Source organism: Malus sylvestris, chromosome 12 (genome assembly GCF_916048215.2).
Source record: "Malus sylvestris chromosome 12, drMalSylv7.2, whole genome shotgun sequence".
Taxonomy (NCBI): Eukaryota; Viridiplantae; Streptophyta; class Magnoliopsida; order Rosales; family Rosaceae; genus Malus; species Malus sylvestris.
The window spans coordinates 6,961,366-6,976,547 of record NC_062271.1 but is presented as its reverse complement, the minus strand read 5'-3'; the positions used below and the strand labels follow the sequence as shown (position 1 = coordinate 6,976,547).

Here is a 15,182-nt window from a genome sequence, read left to right as displayed (position 1 = left end):
TGTGTGAATTTCTCGTGTTTGGTGGGTGAGTCACGACTCATGACCCAAAACAAAAAACAAAAAAACAAAAAAACAAAAAACAAAAAAACACAAAAATCCAATTACAAGGTTCATGTTTGGTGAACTTAATAATAGCGGGATTAGACTCATTAAGTTGGGCAATGATGTAATATAAGAAAGGGGTATTTAATTAGAAAGAAAAGTTAGAAAAAGGGTTATATGGAGCTAGAAATAATTTCAAATATTATCACGCACAGCTCAACATTTCAAGAAGTTCAAGCAGCTGACACGATTGCTCAAAGCTCCCCTACTCATAGTATGAAAAAGTTAGAAGTATTAAAAATAGGGATTAATTACCAAATTCATCTTTAATATAATCTCAACTGAAAATCAACTCAAGCAAGTAAGGAATCCCTCTCTCAAGATACTTCCACCATTATCCCAAGATATTATATCCTAATTAATATCATGGAAATATTCTTTCTTCATTCATCAGACGGATGACACACCTTGGCCAATAGGATGCCACCATGTGTAGGGCCACTACCTAACACTAAGGCTGGCAACCTCCTCCTAATAAATACCTCTATGTCCACCAAATTTTGGTAGGCTTTTTGCTACACATGCAAGCCCTAAACACTCACTGTCACAGCCCGTCCTGAAATAAATTATCGATGACATGAATTGACTATTTTACCTTTGGATGTGAGCGTTGTGGTGTGTTATGCATGTAAATGGTGGTCCAAACTTGCATTTTTCCCAAATTTTTGGAACAAATTGGAAATTAGTTTTTGTGGTTTTGGTTGGTGACCCACGTGGACCACTCACACACACACAAACCCTTCCTCTCTTTTCTCTCTCGTGCTCTCTCTTCCTTGGACTCACTCTCTCTCCTTCCCTCACGTATGGGCCAACAACAACACTAATGGAAAGTTGCAGATCGAGGGTTTAAAGGACACCATCGTGTTCCTGAGGTTCATACGAGTTGAATGGTACCATTTTTAGGTAAGAACTCCTTCGAAAACCCTAGTTTCTCTCGAACTCCGATTTAGGTACTATTCATGCAAAAGTAAAATCTCATATTTTTTGGGGATTTCAAGCATATAGGTAGCTTAAGGAGGTCCTCGTGAGGCTAGGAGTGGTTCGTTGGAAGATTTTGGACATCAGAATAGCGAGAACAACGAGTTTTAAGTTTGGCTGGATTATCGGGGATTTTTCCGGCGAGATTCCGTGGGATTTAGGTCCTAAAACTGGTAAGGGTTTATTCTACTTGTCCTAAGCTTCATTTTGATATATAATTCATGAAATTTGACTGAGAAATGGACGAGAAATGAAGGTTTAAACATCTTCCTAGTTTCCGGCGCCGGCGACGGTCGCCGGAGTCCTAAGGTTAGGGATGACGGAATATTCCTAACGGCGTCGATTAATTTTAACGGTTTCCGTTACTTTTAACGGAATATTCCTAACAACGTCACTATTACCGTCAGTGTGCCTGGCACGTGCCCGCGCGTGGGTGGTCAGAAAATTATTCTAAAAATATAGGGATGTTCGTGGAGTTGTGTAGATCACGTTGGTATATTCAAACATCCCATTTAAGCATTGTATGAGAAGTTATTAGCTAGTTTTGTCTATGTGCTTTAAATGACGTTTTTATAGTTATTTCGCATATAGGGGAGACTTATCCTGAGGACGAGCATGGTCAAGGGCAACTCAGGGGCTACGACCCTTCGACATACCAGTGAGTGAGCTTTTGGTTTTCAGTATATACTTATATACTTGATATTTTCCTAGAAAATGAATTTAAATGAAAGTATGCCTTGAATGTCATGCATATAGATTTATATTTTGTATATGATATAGTATATGATGCATAATATATAATTGTGGTGATGTGGACACTCAGGTAAGTACCAGGTAAGTTATGTTTAGTTATGTGAATCATCGATGATGTGATATGTAATTGAGAAACATTGAGCTCATAAACCTGCACCTACGGTAATTATTATTTAGTTAGAGATATGGCACATGCTTGTATCACATCTTGCACCATATGCTCATATTGGATCCAATTTAGGTGCACAGTCTTATCGTACAGACCATCAAGGTGGTTCCAACTCGTAGGTGACTAACGACTTATCGCCTAGCTATCATGAGAGAGTAGTATTGAGCATAATTATATTATACCCAGTCTTGTCGTACAGACCTTTTCATTGGTTCCGACTTGTGTGCAGTGTAGTGCCGTATAGGTCATATTAGTGACTCTGGCTAGATTGACTATTGGGCTATGAATTCAGCCGTACAAACTTCTACAGGGGTTCCGGCTAATATGTTATTTTCCTTGAATTTATTCTCACATGAATTACCTATTTTGTTATATCTTGGCATGACATACTTATGATTATGAATATGTGGAGCATGATTTGAATTGAGATAATTACATATACATTTATGCATATGTCTATATTCTATTTCTGGGAAAATTATACATGTTTTACGGCGAGGGGTTAGAACCTTTGAGAAATGATATGGTTTTGTAAAACATTTGTTTTTGCCCACTCATGTCTTCTGTTTTGCACCCCTCCCGGTTTTAGGTAAGCTTGCAGTTGGTGGGGTACGAGGATCTTGGCGGTTCTGACATATTAAAATAAGTGTAGGACATCTTATGGTACTATATGACTAGTACTTGTCCTACTGGACTGCACCTAGACTTCCTACGCTCTAATTAGGTGTACTGACACTTGTATTTCACTTTTAGCACTTCTGTCTTATGAATGCACTTTAGTAACTTTCGATTTTTATTTATTCATATATTTCTTGATCTTGGTCGCCCTCACGTGACTGTCAACATGCCTTGATCTTGGTCGGGGTGTGTCACTCACTCTTTTCAGAGATATTAACTTAAGCATCAAAGACCCATTGGCCAACCCCCCACCTCGTGGGCATCTGAAGCTTTGGTCTTTGATCAAATGTGTTAATTATTTTGTACGTACAAATTCGTCAAGACTGAAGACGACATATTTTTGCTAATATAGGTTTGATTCAAGAACGAGGAGAAAATGTTTAAAGATGGAAAATCGTGTTCATATAATAAGAGGCAAGTCACTTAGTACTACGGTCTAGTAGTATTCATTTTCACATATAAGTGAGAGGTCTTAGGTTCAATTCTCGCCAAAGGAGAATTTGAACCACAATATTGCTAGCACGTTATGAGACTAAGCGGACCCCCTGTCCCTTAGTGTAGATAATATTATTTGGTCAAAAATAAATAAATAAATAAGCAAGTTTCATTGTTATAGCTTACGTTCATGTTTCTTATTGAATATGGAACATGCATTGATGTTATCTCCTAGTTCATTTGGGAATTTAACTTTCTGTATCATCTAGAAATATAAAGGTGGTTTGTACCCTTACATTATGTTTGGAAGAAGAAATTTAAGATTACTAAAGAATTTTAAAATGACGGAAATTGAAATGAAGGGATTTTATTTTCTAGAATTTGTGAATTTTGTTGTTTGGTTAACTAAAAAGAACAATGGAATTGAAAAAGGAATTTGTTAATTTTAAACTCTCAGTCATAGAAATTGAGAAATGACACCTATTTACATGGAATTTAAACTTGGAAATTGGAGGCCCCAAATTCCAACTTTTTTTTCCACGCGGAAATTCTAAATTTCTTTGTTATAAATTCAAACAAGGGAATTGGTGCATGTCAATTTATAAATTCTGACTTTTATCCAAATTCCAAGTTTATTTCTCTCATCCAAACATAGTGTTAGTTTCTCAGTTCTCATATATCAATCAACAATATTCTTAGTTGAATATATAGTTATTCTTTAGATAGAATCTAGCTGAATACGTAGTTAAAATCACTCTAATTTTGAATTTCAAAAAAAAAAAAATCACTCTAATTTTTCAACCCATTAAATTGAACAAATCAAATAAAAAACAAATAAAAAAAGGGGGTAAAAAGTGAAAAAGAAAATGGTGTACATAAATCAATCTCTAGAATAACAAGTTTTTTGGGAAGGTTTTTTACCGAGACCCACATTATAGTGTGTAATGCATGGCATGTTGTATTCTTGTCTTTTGGAAGTTTTGTATTTAGTTAGGAGTGTTGATCATGTAGTTTATGCTCGATGATGATAATCAGACCACGTGCCTTTAAGTAGGCAACTTTAGGTTCTGATATTCAGGTATCATATATACTCTCCTTATGTTTAACAAACAACTTATGAAGAAAGTTAGGGTTTTACAATAAAACTAATTTGACACTATAGGAAGCTGACCAACTTACTTATAAATCTATGCATGATCTTTCCTCCCATCGTTGTGGAATTCATTCTCAACAACTTATTCGATAAAAAGTTAACGAAGGATTATATATGCGATACTCATGGTGATGGTAAGTGGTAGCATATTGGAACAAAAATAAAAAGGAAAAAAATGAGGGGAGACTTTGGATGAGATCCTTAATGAATATTCTTTTATTGAAACCTTGTTGATTTTTTATTTTTGATCGAAGTCCTTGAAATTAATGTGATAATTTATTTTTATGTACATTACTATATTTTTTAAATTAAAAATAAAAAAAAATTAGTTATTTATATAAATGAGATTTTAAATAAAAAAAACCATAATTTGTGGGATTAAAAATATTAAAATATAAATATACTATTGTGTGTGTGTGTGTGTGTGTATAAACATGGGTACATTCATCAAAATTAAGCAAAAAAATTATTGTATCAAAATATGGGTACATTCTTCAAAATCACAAAAAATAGAAAAAGATATTAGGCTTAATAACATTAGTAAATTTCTTCGATTAAACTTGACATGGATACATTTTAAAATCAAAGGAAAAAGAATGCACCCATATAAGTTTAAAAATGGATTAGAAAACAATTGAATAGATTTTATATAAAAAAAAATGGTACATTTTACATATAACAAATTGGTATATTTAAGAATGAGTACATTTTAAGATTAAAAAGTTTTACATGAATTGGTACATATAATTAGCATGAGTACATTTAGCAAAATAAAAAGTACAAATAAAAAAAAATATATGGGTACAAATACAAAATAAACTTTTAAAAATATGGGCACAAAAAGAAATTAATATATGGGTACAAATTAAAATTGAAAAGAAAATTGGTACAAATTAAAAATTGGTACAAACTAAAACTAAAAATATATGATAAAAAATTTAGTTATAAATATAAATATACTAATTGTAACATTTTTAACATTAAATGAATATATTTAGAAATAAAAAATTATTTTATTATTAAAATAATTAATGATGTTGTTAATACCAAGAACCTTGATAAAAAATTTGAAAAGAAATAGGATTTTAAACAATGGAGTAGTAAAAGAAAGGTTGAGAATCTAATTTCTCCAAAAATGAGTTTACGCGCGACGTTTATGTGTCGAATATCTTTTCACACAGCAGTTGCACTACTTTGTCATGTCTATTTGAATGAAACTATATTGTCAAATTGTCACATCTTACCATCTACTACTACACCAAATATTTCACCATTTCACATGCATTCTCATCTAATATTCAGAATGCAACAAGCATATTATTGGCTTACCAGAAGCACACAGACGTGCATGCATTCTGGTGATCTAATCCACATGATTTCTGATCTAAATTATTCTACATCCTTATCAAGTTATTAGATTCCATCTTCCCCTTTGAGGTCATAACGTTTAACCCTATTCACATTTCTAACAAATCATCAAACCCATTATACTCGTAACTGCACGAATCAATTGTAGTAAGATATGTAAATACGAGGTCGATCCCACATAAATTACTTTAACACCAATTTAACCGACTAATCAAGCCTAACTTAATTAATCAATTAGATTGAATTGAATGATTGATTAAGACTAAAACTAACAAAAAAATTAAAAAGACAAGTAAACAAAATAAACACACGTCAAGAAGAATTGGAGAAACAATGAAGCTTAAGGTTATGAATCCATCAACAACAATCCTATTTACTTTTCTAAAGCCAACTACTATCCAATTATCATGCTCATGCTAATGTTAAAGGTTGTTCTTTCTAAGGTGTGAATTAATCTGTGGTTAGGCATCAACTCGTGTATGACACACCCCGACCCGGGATGTCCACTAGGACTCCGAATCGAGTTGTGCTGGCCGACACCTGGAGGATGACGAATCCATAAAGTATGATGATGTGGAAAAATATGAATAAATTTAAACCTAAAAGTGCCTAAATACCAGAGTGCGCTGGTGAGCGGGAATGAACCCACTTCACACGTGACGTTAGAGCATAAGCAAGTACAGTATAGTGGATTGAAGTTCATACCATCGAAGGTAATCTCCAATACCAAAACTTGCCACGAATCCTCGTCGATACGAAAGCTCTGCTACTAGACCTGGAAGGATAAAAACTAGAGTGAGTGGCCAGAAAATAAAGCTTTAAATAAGACCTTCTCAACGATAAAATCCCTCACCGTAACACTTGTTTAGTTTCTAGAAAATCATACTACGGATAAACATGAAATTAAAAGTATATTAACATTAAATCCAGAAGCATACCATATCACATCTCATTAGCAATATAAATAATCAAGTGCTTAATAACTCATACTAACATGCCAGTCAAAGTCACCTATGGTGACCGGTACGACTACAACCATATCTCATCAATCGATGCTATCTCATAAGTCGGAGTCACCTCTAGTGACCGGTACGACTTATCCATATCTCATCACATATGCTAGCTCATCATATATCTCATCACATGTGCTAGCTCATCATACATTTCATCACATATGTTATCTCATTATATATCTCATCACATATGCTATCTCATTATATATCTCATCACATATACTAGCTCATCATACATTTCATCACATATACTAGCTCATCATACATTTCATCATATGTGCTAGCTCATCATACATCTCATCATATGTGCTAGCTCATCATACATTTCATCACATATGCTAGCTCATCATACATTTCATCACATATGCTAACTCATCATCACATATACTAGCTCATCATACATTTCATCACATATACTAACTCATCATATATCTCATCATATATACTAACTCATCATATATCTCATCACATATGCTAGCTCATTATACATCTCATCACATATGCTAGCTCATCAGTCGGAGTCACCTCTAGTGACCTGTACGACTTATCCATAGCTCAATAAGTATACCTGCACATGAGTCGGAACCACCTAAAGTGGTATCTACGACATGACTGGGTGTAAATAAATACGCTCAAGTGCTACGATCACGTGAAGACTGTGCGAATAATCGCGGTTCACCTACGAGTCGGAACCACCTATAATGGTCTGTACAACAAGACTGTGCACCTACCTTGGATCCAAGGTGAGCATACGGTGCAGAAGGTGAACATCACGTGAATGGCCGTGCCCTGGCCATGGGCAGGAGCACTAACACCGGGGTGCAGGTTTATGAGCTCTAAATGCATCTCATATGACATATACAACTCATAGGCAACCTGTACAACAACGTCGGGTTGCCTAAAACACAATATAGTCATGCCATCACTCAATCATTTCAACTAATACTATAAACTCATATGAACTTACCTGGGTGTTCTGCGTTCGCCTTTGCACTTCAAAGCATTTACAATAATTATGTGCAGGTAATATACATATAGATAAACCATGATGCAGTCTAATACTCAACCATATTATAACATTTTTTCCAATATATACATATACATATATATACATATATATATATATATATATATAACGTGGCGTAAAATGCACAATCTATAACGCCATACTACCTAATTATTTATTTTCAGAACTAATTATCGGGGATAAGTCCCACTAAACACTAGTTTAATTAACTATCATTACTTATGCTTCCTTATTTCGATTTCTTGGTTCCTTCCATATTGATTTATGACCAACATCCAATCACTAAAAACATAAGGTTAAATCTCATATTTTCACCAATTCCTTCACTTTACTCAATTCCCAAACAAGGTCTTTGTTTCAATTATTATATGGTTGCATCTAACGTCTCGTTAGACTACCTACGTACCCTAAACAGGGATCAAGTCATTCGTAGTTCACAATAGTATTTCAAAGCATTCATAGTAATCATAAGCAATAATCAATTTATAAACATTTATGGAATTGTCAATCATATATATACATATGTATAACACACGATAGAATGGAAAAGGCCCACTCATCTGAGGTCCGTGCCATGACTCTCTAGCATGCACATCGAGACATCGCAAACCATCGTCGCCTGTGACTAAGGCCAATTTGGTCGGGAAGAGCTTCAATTTCGCTAAAACCCGTCGGAAACCCTATACTTAGGTGTGCTCGATTGGACCTCCAAACTTGCTCTGACGCCTCCACCACTGCCTAGGCTTTGTTCCTGGGTTTTAGAGGAGTTCTCTAGTGGTGGTAATTGGAGGAGATGGTTTCATAATTGGTGAATTGAAGGCTAGGGTTTCACGGCACCTGTACGTGGGTTCTTTGTGAAATCACGATGAAACTCGTTGATTTTTGGCTCAATTTGGATGCTGGGATGTCATAAAGGTGTTTGGGGTGATGGGAGGTTGAAGAAAGCCGGAGAATTCGACGGAAAACTCATCGAAACCATTGTCAAGAGTCGAGTCAGGGTCGCGGGTCCAAGGGATCCAGCCGATCCTCTCCTTTTCTCCTCTCTCATTTCCCATCCTTTCCTCTTTTCTCATTGGGCAAACTCTCCACCCTCATCTTCTAATTTGTTCCTCATGTCTCTCTCTTTCCGATTGGGCATCCTTGCCCAATCCTTTTTTTCCTCTGTTATCCTTCCTCCCCGCTTCATTCTTCTTTCCCCAAACTCCTAACAACAAACTATTAAAATAATATAGTGGTATTTATGAGAAATGAATAAAATAATAAATAACAGTCCTTACCACGTACTTTCCGAATTTATAGTCCTGTAAACCTCCGTCGTAGTTCTGAATTCAATTTTACATGCATCTACGCGTTCGCACCGCCAAATACTTTTGGAATACAGTAAGGTAATAGTTCATACGCGTCATGAACTAGCTGTCAACGAAAATCAATACCCTCGCCTCTAGGGTATTCTCGTAAATTCACATTTTAAAATTTATAAACTCGTAAAATTTGGGACGAGTTGTCACAGTGTATCTCTACAATGAAATTATATTATTGACATACAATTAACAAATAGAAACCCATTAAGTATAGAAGAATTATCAGCCAAGTAAGGCTAGATATTGGTTATTCTCACTAGTTTATCTACTCTTCTTAGTCTTAATCCAAGTAAGCCTTATTTATACTAGAAAAGTCCAAAAATATCACATCCCAGTCTCGACTCCATCGTAGCACGATATTGTCTGATTTGGGCCCTGACCACGCCCTCATGGTTTTGTTTCTAGGAACTCACGCGAGTAGAACTTCCCAGTAGGTCACCCATCCTGGGAATGCTCTGGCCCATTTCTCGTTTAACTTCGGAGTTCCAATGGAACCCGAAGCCAATGAGCTTTCAAAAGGCCTCGTGCTAGGTAAAGATGAGAATATACATATAAGGCTTACAAGATCTACTTCCCTGGGCTATGTGGGATATTACAATCCACCCCCCTTAGGGGCCCGACGTCCTCGTCGACACACTTATGGTGAGGGATTGGCTCTGATACCAAATTTTCACATCCCGGCCCAGGCGGGACCACTTCCTGGGCTCGACTCCGCCGTAACACGATATTGTCCGCTTTAGGCCCCAACCACACCCTTACGGTTTTGTTTCTGGAAACTCACGCGAGCAGAACTTCCCAGAAACAAAACCGTGAGGGCGTGGTCGGGGCCCAAAGCGGACAATATCGTGCTACGGCGGAGTCGAGCCTGGGAAGTGGTCATGCCCGAGTCGTGATGTGACAATTTGGTATCAGAGTCAATCCATAACCGGAAGTGTGCCGATAAGGACGTCGGGCCTCTAAGGGGGGTGGATTGTAATATCCCGCATCGCCCAGGGAAGTCGATCATGTAAGCCTTATATGTATATTCCCATCTCTACCTAGCACGAGGCCTTTTGGGAGCTCATTGGTTTCGGGTTTTATTGAAACTCCAAAGTTAAGCGAGAAAGGGGCCAGAGCATTACCAGGATGGGTGACCAACTGGGAAGTTCTGCTCGCTTGAGTTCCCAGAAACAAAATCATAAGGGCGTGGTCAGGGCCTAAAGCGGACAATATCGTGCTACTGCGGAGTCAAGACTGGGATGTGATAGAATGGTATCAGAGCCAATCCTTGGCCGGAAGTGTGCCGACAAGGACGTCAACATCCCACATCGCCCAGGGGAGTGGATCATGTAAGCCTTATATGTACATTCCCACCTCCAATTAGCACGAGGCCTTTTGGGAGCTCACTAGCTTCGGAGTTCATCAGAACTCTGAAGTTAAGCGAGTTCACGCAAGAGCAATCCCATGATGGGTGACCCACTGAGAAGTTCTCATGTGAGTTCCCAAAAACAAAACCGTGAGGGCGTGGTCGGGGCCCAAAGCGAACAATATTGTGCTACGGCAAAGTCGAGCCCGGGAAGTGGTCCCGCTCAGGCCGGGATGTGACAAATTGGTATCAAAGCCTAACCCTGGTCGTGGTGTGCCGACGAGGTCATCAGGCCCCTAAGGGGGGTGGATTGTAAGATCCCACATCGCCCATGGGAGTGATCCTTATATGTATATTTCCATCTCTACCTAGCACGAGGCTTTTTGGGAGCTCACTAACTTTGGAGTTCATCAGAACTCCAAAGTTAAGCAAGTAGCGCGCGAGAGCAATCCTATGATGGGTGACCCATTGGGAAGTTCTCGTGTGAGTTCCCAAAAACAAAAATGTGAGGGCGTAGTCAGGGCCCAAAGCAGACAAAATCGTGCTACAGTGGTGGAGCGGGCCCGGGATGTGGTGAATCCCGAGCCAAGATGTGACAATTTGGTATCAGAGCCAATCCCTAACCGGAAGTGTGCCGATGAGGACGTTGGGCCCTTAAGGGGGTGGATTGTAACATCCCACATCGCCCAAGGGAGTGGATCCTATAAGCCTTATATGTACATTCCCACCTCCAATTGGCACGAGGCTTTTTGGGAGCTCACTGACTTCAGAGTTCATCAAAACTCTGAAGTTAAGCAATACGCAAGAGCAATCCCATGATGGGTGACCCACTGGGAAGTTCTCATGTGAGTTCCCAGAAACAAAACCGTGAGGGCGTGGTCGTGGCCCAAAGCGAATAATATCATGTTACGACGGAGTCGAGCCTGGGACGTGGCCCCACCCGAGCTGGGATATGACAAAAAGGTCTAGTAGAAACTCTCATAAAATAAAACAAATTTCTAAACAATTAATGATAAAGAATTCTTCTTGGCTTGGAAAACGTGTCATCTGTCTTCCATGCCAACTTCGGGGTTCTTCCCTCTTCTAAAAAAATTTGGAAAAACAAAAGGAAACTTGTAGCTCTATGTCTTATATTTCTAGGAATATATTGCACGTTACTAGGAAAAATCAGGAAAGACTTCGCATTTTCATTCTCCCATAGCTGCGCAATTTTGACGGGAATGTAACTTCCACAACCACAGGATTAACTTGTAAAACTGGAATGTTTGGCTCCATAGAAAATTATGAAATTTGGATACAACGATCTTCAACCTCTTAGCTCTCTCCTCCAATTGGCCTTTCATAAAAAATCCTCCATAAAGTCGATTTATCACCAAAAATGTTCTAAGTGCACAACTTGGTTGAAATTGAGAAAAGAAAATTAATAGTGCTCTTTTAAAAATCAATTCCTTAACAAAAAAATTAGGGATAACTGACGTGAAAATATACGAAATAATACACCTATCAATCTTATCCCCAAAAAAAAGTTTTAAAAAAACTCTTATATTTTGATTATGAAACATTAGTATCTTATATCGTAATGAGTTGAACATCGACAAATATGAAAATCATATATATTTGTAATAAGTTTGATACTTAGTTGCGACACCCAAATATAAAAATGACATAGATTTGTGATAAATTCGATAATTAGCTGTGACTTGTCCTCGAGTTGATTCTTTCCATGAAGTTTTTGTTTCCTTTCGAAAGAAACAAGATTTTAAAGTTGACTAAAGTTGAACTTGAATAACGTATCAAGTTACTTGGTCAGCAAATGTTTTCACATTTACCAAATGCTATGATTGCTCATTGCTTTCACATTTAGCAGGACCAGACCATCTTGGTCAGGGCCACACACGTACGCCAACACCAGATCTTAGGCATTAACAGTGGTCGCTGCAACGGGATATTAACTTTAATTGCTTAAGATGTGCTTGGATGTGAGTGTGACCCTTCACTCTTTCTCTCAGAAAAGCTTTTGAGCGTGACGATTGTGTAGTTTTCGGGGTTGATTACTGTTTTTTCAGTTATATTGGAAGGTCTCGACCCCTTTTACAGTTATCATTTTTTTTCTTGAATAAAAAGAGAATTACTGTATAATTAACTCAATCACAATCTTCGAAAGTCCATGATAGAATTATGACAAGAGAGAAGTGAATTGTGTTTGTACCGTTATTATTTGTGGTGAGTTCGACACCCAGAGAAATTGGGATATAATAAATTATTTAAAAGAAAATATAAAAATGAGACAATTGGGATTTATTTGGTTTAAGATTAGATATGGTGTAAAAGTTGACCAAATTGTGCCCAAAGGTTTGCATAAGGAATATTTGGGGTTTGGACCACATAAGATTTTGAAAGCAGCCACATTTCAATGGGGTCTGCGTGCAGTCCACGTGAAGATGGCCCACAGACCCATTTCAAAATTAATATTTATTTCTGGATATTAGACCTTTTCTTACTTTGATTTTTAAGAGGAAGATACCAGCCTCATGCACACTTCCAAGGGGCACATTAGAGCTTTGTGCTAGTTGTAGATGGCGGGTTGAGTTTCTACCGGAAAAGACCGCGATTTGCAGATGAGGAGGAACGACTTCGCATGTCGAACAATGTTATTGCATGACACAATGTGCCCTAGTCATGGTCATTAACATTTCAAACACTTAAACTCACTTGTTTTATGGTTTAATTTAACAGTCTAACAACATAACATGTCAATCATCATAAAGTTAGTATAAACCTACTATCCAGTTGGAAAACATCAAGGATCGCCACCGTCTGCCACAAAAAGTACCAAGTGTCTAATTCAAGTGGGTTGAGGGTCCCCTTGAGAGCTCATTTTCCACCCCTAGTCGTTGAAGGAAATAACTCATAACCCAATCCAAGGGGCTTTGTCTACTAGCTAGGAGCGTATGTAAAAATGTCTCCATCACAAGCAAACCACAGAACAAGGTGAATCATAACTTTGTTAATGATTCGATGTATTTTGTGTATGGGAAATGAGAACCACAAACAACTCTTCTCCTTGTACACACTCATCTTTGTTTACAGTCGTCAGATTGAATAAATCAAACAGAAACAATGGACAAGATGTAATAAGAGTATGCGGAAGAAAAACGGGTGTGCGGTTATCACTTCACTTTGTGAATTGCTAGCTGCAATGATACTAATTTTCAAAAAACAAAGAACAATGAGAGGTGCAATCCAAGTGCTGCATAGCAATCTAGAGGCCATACAGAATGTGATAGCAAAAGCAACAGGCACGATATGAGTATTAATGTTTGGATAATGTAAACCCTAGATGGTGTGGATGGGAGGTTTTTTGATGAATGGATGGGATATTTTAGTCAGAAAAACCTGCTCATAAATGCCAAACCATTCATTATAATGCTAAAGCAGGTAACAACTCCGAGAGCACTATGAGAGCGTGTAACAGTTAAAAGTGATTCTAAGTTACAATCCCACGTATTAATGCTATTTGGAGAATGCGCTTCTTCACGAAGCACTTTCAACTTCAACACTCTTCTAATGAAACCACTTTCAGCCAAAACGCTTACGAGCAAAAGTTCTTCCTACGCAAGCACTCCCAACAAAACCCTAAACCATATGTCATTCCATACCCAGAGTGAGTTCATTTGCCACTCAGTACTACGGTTTGATGGTATTCCTCTTTATTAGGAAGTGAGTGGTCTTAAGTTCGAATCTCGTGGATGGCGAATTTGATACAAAATTAGACGGCCCATTGTGTGACTAGCCAAACTCCCCCTCGCCTTAATAAAAATATCGATGTACTAAAAATACAAAAAATAAAATAAAATAAAAATAAAAAAAGAAGAAGAAAAGAGTGAGTTCATTTTGTGTCAGAAGCAAGAGAGGGAAGCCCACACCTTAACATGGAGGAAGATGCAGGCAAAAAACACCTCGTTGGAATTATCTTCCCAAACAAAAAGAGCCTACAGAAGACCAAGGCTCCTGGGATTTTTGTTTCAATTACCCAAAGTTTGGGTCCCAAACAGGTCCTTTGGGGGTAAAATTATCATCATCGGAGAGGGGCTGGGTACATTGGACCATCAGATGTCATCCAGCTAATAGGCACACTTGACAGTGACCATCCAGATGAAGGCCCACTTTCCGTAGCCCAAAAAATGGCCTTAATGATGGCGGGCCCAGTCCAAAAACAGGAAAACAACACTAGTCAAGTCCCAGGGCCCGAAAAGGACCCAGCATGCTACAAGTCACGGACCAATGGGGAGTAGGGCCCACTTTGCACATTATTAGCATCTTCTGATTGTACAAAGAAGGGCAAAGCTTTTGTGAATCTGCCTGCCGTATGTCGGGTGTCTGGCAACCTCATGAGGCTTGGACACTTGGGGATAAAAAAAATAAGAAAAACTAATGAAAATAACTTGAAACATTTGAGTTTTAACGATAAGAACAAAAAAAATGATAAAATGAATAGTATCATGATTGACTTTTTAATGTAAAAAAATATGATTTTTCGTTAAAGTGAATAGTATCACGAGTTTTTCGTTAAAGTTCCCGAAAAAATGTGGGGGGGCTATTTTAATGCCATCTGTCATTTCAAAGCTCGGTTCGGAAAAAGAAGTGATTTCCGCACTCTCTTTTGAATTCTCCCTTAATTTTGTACCCTTATCCTTTTATTTATCATAAAAAGAAGGGAACTTTAACGAAAAGCACCTAGTACTGTTCACTTTAACGAAAAACCACATTTTTACACTAAAAAGTCAATCCTGGTACTAT

The 15,182-nt window shown here is 37.6% G+C and overlaps 1 long non-coding RNA gene across 2 annotated transcripts; it reads left to right on the top strand.

Annotated features, from left to right (window-relative positions):
- Window positions 1-789: 789 nt before the first annotated feature.
- Window positions 790-2,818, top strand: LOC126594417 (uncharacterized). Of its 2 annotated transcripts, none has more exons than XR_007613263.1 (4): window positions 790-1,005; window positions 1,108-1,253; window positions 1,657-1,738; window positions 2,592-2,818. It is a non-coding gene; the product is annotated as an uncharacterized LOC126594417 (long non-coding RNA). The 2 variants fall into 2 exon arrangements; XR_007613262.1 differs by having other exon boundaries at window positions 791-1,005; window positions 1,101-1,253.
- Window positions 2,819-15,182: the final 12,364 nt, after the last annotated feature.